Source organism: Grampus griseus (genome assembly GCF_964374135.1).
Source record: "Grampus griseus genome assembly, chromosome: 5".
NCBI classification, from domain to species: domain Eukaryota; kingdom Metazoa; phylum Chordata; class Mammalia; order Artiodactyla; family Delphinidae; genus Grampus; species Grampus griseus.
Window position 1 is genome coordinate 80,916,401 of NC_138998.1, and position 6,813 is coordinate 80,923,213.

Sequence of the window (6,813 nt, forward strand, 5' to 3'; positions counted from 1 at the left end):
GTAGAATCTTTAGGATTCTCTATGAATACTATCATGTTATCTGCAAACTGTGACAGCTTTACTTCTTCTTTTCCGATTTGGATTCCTTTTATTTCCTTTTCTTCTCTGATTGCTGTGGCTAAAACTTCCAAAACTATGTTGAATAAGAGTGGTGCTAGTGGGCAACCTTGTCTTGTTCCTGATCTTAGTGGAAATGCTTTCAGTTTTTCACCATTGAGGACGATGTTGGCTGTGGGTTTGTCATATATGGCCTTTATTATGTTGAGGCAAGTTCCCTCTATGCCTACTTTCTGCAGGGTTTTTATCATAAATCGGTGTTGAATTTTGTAAAAAGCTTTCTCTGCATCTATTGAGATGACCATATGTTTTTTCTCCTTCAATTTGTTAATATGGTGTATCACATTGACTGATTTGCGTATATTGAAGAATCCTTGCATTCCTGGAATAAACCCCACCTGATCATGGTGTATGATCCTCTTAATGTGCTGTTGTATTCTGTTTGCTAGTATTTTGTTGAGGATTTTGCATCTATGTTCATCAGTGATATTGGCCTGTAGTTTTCTTTCTTTGTGACATCCTTGTCTGGTTTTGGTATCAGGGTGATGGTGGCCTCATAGAATGAGTTGGGGAGTGTTCCTCCCTCTGCTATATTTTGGAAGAGTTTGAGAAGGATAGGTGTTAGCTCTTCTCTAAATGTTTGATAGAATTCGCCTGTGAAGCCATGTGGTCCTGGGCTTTTGTTTGTTGCAAGATTTTTAATCACAGTTTCAATTTCAGTGCTTGTGATTGGTCTGTTCATATTTTCTATTTCTTCCTGATTGACTCTTGGCAGGTTGTGCATTTCTAAGAATTTGTCCATTTCTTCCAGGTTGTCCATTTTATTGGCATAGAGTTGCTTGTAGTAATCTCTCATGATATTTTTTTTATTTCTGCAGTGTCAGTTGTTACTTCTCCTTTTTCATTTCTAATTCTATTGATTTGAGTCTTCTCCCTTTTTTTCTTGATGAGTCTGGCTAATGGTTTATCAATTTTGTTTATCTTCTCAAAGAACCAGCTTTTAGATTTATTGATCTTTGCTATCATTTCCTTCATTTCTTTTTCATTTACTTCTGATCTGATCTTTATGATTTCTTTCCTTCTGCTAACTTTAGGGTTTTTTTTTCTTCTTTCTCTAATTGCATTAGGTGCAAGGTTATGTTGTTTATTCGAGATGTTTCCTGTTTCTTAAGGTAGGATTGTATTGCTATAAACTTCCCTCTTAGAACTGTTTTTGCTGCATCCCATAGGTTTTGGGTCATCGTGTCTCCATTGTCATTTGTTTCTAGGTATTTTTTTATTTCTTGTTTGTTTTCTTCAGTGATAACTTCGTTATTAAGTAGTGTATTGTTTAGCCTCCATGTGTTTGTATTTTTTACAGATCTTTTCCTGTAATTGATATCTAGTCTCATAGCGTTGTGGTCGGAAAAGTTACTTGATACAATTTCAATTTTCTTAAATTTACCAAGGCTTGATTTGTGACCCAAGATATGATCTATCCTGGAGAATGTTCCATGAGCACTTGAGAAAAATGTGTATTCTGTTGTTTTTGGATGGAATGTCCTATAAATATCAATTAAGTCCATCTAGTTTAATGTATCATTTAAAGCTTGTGTTTCCTTATTTATTTTCATTTTGGATGATCTGTCCATTGGTGAAAGTGGAGTGTTAACGTCCCCTACTATGACTGTGTTACTGTCGATTTCTCCTTTTATGGCTGCTAGTATTTGCCTTATGTACTGAGGTGCTCCTATGTTGGGTGCATAAATATTTACAATTGTTATATCTTCTTCTTGGATCGATCCCTTGATCATTATGTAGTGTCCTTCTTTGTCTCTTCTAACAGTCTTTATTTTAAAGTCTATTTTGTCTGATATGATAATTGCTACCGCAGCTTTCTTTTGGTTTTCATTTGCATGGAATATCTTTTTCCATCCCCTTACTTTCAGTCTGTATGTGTCTCTAGGTCTGAAGTAGGTCTCTTGTAGATAGCACATATATGGGTCTTGTGTTTGTATCCATTCAGCCAGTCTGTGTCTTTTGGTGGGAGCATTTAGTCCTTTTACATTTAAGGTAATTATCGATATGTATCTTCCTATTCCCATTTTCTTAATTGTTTTGGGTTCGTTATTGTAGGTCTTTTCCTTCTCTTGTGTTTCTTGCCTAGAGAAGTTCCTTTAGTGGTTGTTGTAAAGCTGGTTTGGTGGTGCTGAACTGTCTCAGCTTTTGTTTGTCTGTAAAGGTTTTAATTTCTCCATCAAATCTGAATGAGATCCTTGCTGGGTAGAGTAATCTTGGTTGCAGGTTTTTCTCCTTCATCACTTTAAATATGTCCTGCCACTCCGTTCTGGCTTGCAGAGTTTCTGCTGAAAGATCAGCTGTTAACCTTATGGAGATTCCCTTGTGTGTTATTTGTTGTTTTCCCCTTGCTGTTTTTAATATGTTTTCTTTGTATTTAATTGTTGACAGTTTGATTAATATGTGACTTGGCGTGTTTCTCCTTGGACTCTCTGTATGGGACTCTCTGTGCTTCCTGGACTTGATTAACTATTTCCTTTCCCATATTAGGGAAGTTTTCAACTATAATGTCTTCAAATATTTTCTCAGTCCCTTTATTTTTCTCTTCTTCTTCTGGGATCCCTATTATTCGAATGTCAGTGCATTTAATGTTGTCCCAGTGGTCTCTGAGACTGTCCCCAGTTCTTTTCATTCTTTTTTCTTTATTCTGCTCTGCAGTAGTTATTTCCACTGGTTTATCTTCTAGGTCACTTATCTGTTCTTCTGCCTCAGTTATTCTGCTATTGATCCCTTCTAGAGTATTTTTAATTTCATTTATTGTGTTGTTCATCGTTGCTTGTTTCACCTTTAGTTCTTCTAGGTCCCTGTTAAATGTTTCTTGTATTTTATCTATTCTATTTCCAAGATTTTGGATCATCTTTACTATCATTATTCTGAATTCTTTTTCAGGTAGACTGCCTATTTTCTCTTCATTTGTTAGTTCTGGTGGGTTTTTATCTTGCTCCTTCATCTGCTGTGTGTTTTTCTATCTTCTCATCTTGCTTATCTTACTGTGTTTGGGGTCTCCTTTTTGCAGGCTGCAAGTTCGTAGTTCCCGTTGTATTTGGTTTCTGTCCCCAGTGGCTAAAGTTGGTTCAGTGGGTTGTGTAGGCTTCCTGGTGGAGGGGACTAGTGCCTGTGTTCTGCTGGATGAGGCTGTATTTTTGTCTTTCTGGTGGGCAGGTCCACGTCTGGTGGTGTGTTTTGGGGTGTCTGTGGGCTTATGATTTTAGGCAGCCTCTCTGCTAATGGTTGGGGTTGTGTTCCTGTCTTGCCAGTTGTTTGGCACAGGGTGTCCAGCACTGCAGCTTGCTGGTCGTTGAGTGAAGCTTGCTGCTGGTGTTGAGATGGAGATCTCTGGGAGATTTTTGCCGTTTGATATTATGTGGAGCTGGGAGGTCTCTTGTGGAACAGTGTCCTGAAGTTGGCTCTCCCACCTCAGAGGCACAGCACTGACTCCTGGCTTTCATCCACACGGCTCAGAATAAAAGGGAGAAAAAGTAGAAAGAAAGAAAGAGGATAAAAGAACATAAAATAAAGTAAGATAAAATAAAGTTATTAAAATAAATATTAAGAAAAAAAAACTTTTAAGTAAAAAAAAAAAAAAAAAAACGGACGGATAGAACCCTAGGAGAAATGGTGAAAGCAAAGCTATACAGACAAAATTTCTCATGGAAGCATACACATACACACTCACAAAAGGAGGAAAAGGGGAAAAAATAATAAATCTTGCTCTCAAAGTCCACCTCCTGAATTTGGGATGATTGGTTGTCTATTCATGTAATCCACAGATGCAGGGTACATCAAGTTGATTGTGGAGATTTACTCCGCTGCTCCTGAGGCTGCTGGGAGAGATTTCCCTTTCTCCTCTTCGTTTGCACAGCTCCAGGGGCTCAGCTTTGGATTTGGCCCCACCTCTGTGTGTAGGTGGCCGGAGGGCGTCTGTTCTTCGCTCAGACAGGAAGGGGTTAAAGGATCCGCTGATTCGGGGGCTCTGGCTCACTCAGGCTGGGGGTAGGGAGGGATACAGATGTGGGGCGAGCCTGCGGCGGCAGAGGCCTGCGTGACGTTGCACCAGACTGAAGCGTGCCGTGCGTTCTCCCAGGGGATTTGTCTCTGGATCCCAGGACCCTGGCAGTGGCGGGCTGCACAGGCTCCCCGGAAGAGAGGTGGATAGTGTCCTGTGCTTGCACACAGGCTTCTTGGTGGAGGCAGCAGCAGCCTTAGCGTCTCATGCCCATCTCTGGGGTCCGCACTGCTAGCCACAGCTCGTGCCTGTCTCTGGAGCTCCTTTAAGCAGCTCTCTTAATCCCCTCTCCTCGCACACCAGGAAACAAAGAGGGAAGAAAAAATCTCTTGCCTCTTCCACAGGTCCAGACTTTTCCCCAGACTCCCTCCTGGCTAGCTGTGGTGCACTAACCCTCTGCAGGCTGTGTTCATGCCGCCAACCCCAGTCCTCTCCCTGCGCTCTGACTGAAGCCTGAGCCTCAGCTCCCAGCCTCTGCCTGCGCCGGCGGGTGAGCAGACAAGCCTCTCGGGCTAGTGAGTGCAGGTCGGCACCGATCCTCTGTGCGGGAATCTCTCCGCTTTGCCCTCCGCACCCCATTACTGTGCTCTCCTCCATGGCTCCGAAGCTCCCCATGTCCGCCACCTGCAGTCTCTGCCCGTGAAGGGGCTTCCTAGTGTGTGGAAACCTTTCCTCCTTCACAGCTCCCTCCCACTGGTGCAGGTCCCATCCCTATCCTTTTGTCTCTGTTTATTCTTTTTTCTTTTGCCCTACCCAGGTACGTGGGGAGTTTCTTGCCTTTTGGGAGGTCTGAGGTCTTCTGCCAGCGTTCAGTAGGTGTTCTGTAGTTGTTCCACGTGTAGATGTATTTCTGATGTATCTGTGGGGAGGAAGGTGATCTCTGTGTCTTGCTCTTCCGCCATCTTCCCCCTAAAACAGCATTGAGTTTCTTAATTGTCTCTTTTATCAAATCAAAATGCCATGGGAAAGTTGCTCAATTTTCTTGCCTGCAGTTTTGCTCATCTGTAAATAAGGATAATATTATTTCACAATGTTGAAAGGGTCAAAAAAGTTAATGCATGTAAAACAATTAACACACTGCCTGGGAAATGGTAGGGACCCAGTAAATGGAAACCATTTTTACTAAGATAATAGAATATAATATATAGTTAATATTAATTTATTTGACAAGTGTTTAAGTACCTATTCTTCGTGATTTGTTAGCCTAATTGTGCTTCGAGGCAGGCCCTCTATTCATTTCTCCTTCTTCTTACCTCTTTTGGTTTTCATCTTCAAATCTATTAGCTGACCTCCCAATCTAAATTTATCATTCTTGACTTTGACCTTTGAAATGTCTAGTCTGACATGTTTTCTTTGCTGTGGACCATGTTTCATTTCATTTAAAACTCTATCCAGAACTCAAGGCCTTCACAAAACTTCCCAGTTAATAACAATTTCTTCAGAAATTATAGCAATTTCACTGCATATGTCTGTGTGTAGTTGGGCTTAGCTCTAATTATATCTCCATAAGCCAAAAGCCATGAAAATATCCCATATGACATGTAGTTCACTGAAGTTTGTCCAGCTCTTACATTAGATTTAAAATTCCCAGAGAAGGGTCATGTTTGTTAGTTATATATACCTTTTATGGGATTCTATCCAGTTTCTGAACAGCAGAGCCATCCTTCATAATTCTCAAGCCCTTTGGTGTTTTTGTGATGTTCCTTCTTGAGAAGGATATAAATGGTATCATAAAAATCCCATTTCCCTTACTGACACCAACAAGGACCCTAATTTCATTTTCAGATGACATATTCTCATATCCTTCCTTGAACTCTTTTACCACTTTATTCCACCCTAAAAGTTACACTTTTGTTCCCTTCTCCAGCAAGGGAATGGCATAAAAAATAATGTGATGTTTTTATTGATTGTATTGATATATAGCCTAATTTTCATTATTAGACCGTTTGTGATCACTTTAAGAAGCTGAGCCAAAAGGTTGTGTGGGCAGCAGGAATCTCAAGGGGCTTTAGTAATACTATCTTGGCTCAGAAAGAATATCATGTTTATACGGGCTTCCCTGGTGGCGCAGTGGTTGAGAGTCCGCCTGCCGATGGAGGGGACACGGGTTCGTGCCCCGGTCCGGGAAGATCCCACATGCCGCGGAGCGGCTAGGCCCGTGAGCCATGCTGCTGAGCCTGGGCGTCCGGAGCCTGTTCTCCGCAACGGGAGAGGCCGAAACAGTGAGAGGCCCGCGTACCGCAAAAAAAAAAAAAAAAAAAAAAAAAAAGAATATCATGTTTATTGACTAGTTCTCTAAGCAATAGAAAGTCTTTACTGAGTAATGACTACTTTCAGTGTTGCATTTTGTATTTGTAAGATTGAAAAGGTTATACACAAAATAAATCTGGTGATATCAGCTTGTCCCTGTCCCATTCCATAAACCTCAGCTCATGGAAAGCTACAAAATTGATTTCTCAATATGCAGTTTCTCAGTGGAGCAAATAGTCAAGACATGCATTAGACTTTTTCTTTTTAAAAAAGGTATTAGCATTTGCCTCTTCACATATAATGATATTGGCTAGATCCTCAATTTACTTCGGATTTTCTCCATCTTTTCCATGCCCTGCATTATCTCCAAAGTCAATGACAGTTTAGTGCATGGAAGAGTCACAGCAGTCTAGAATAGAACACAAATCTATTTAAAAAAAAAT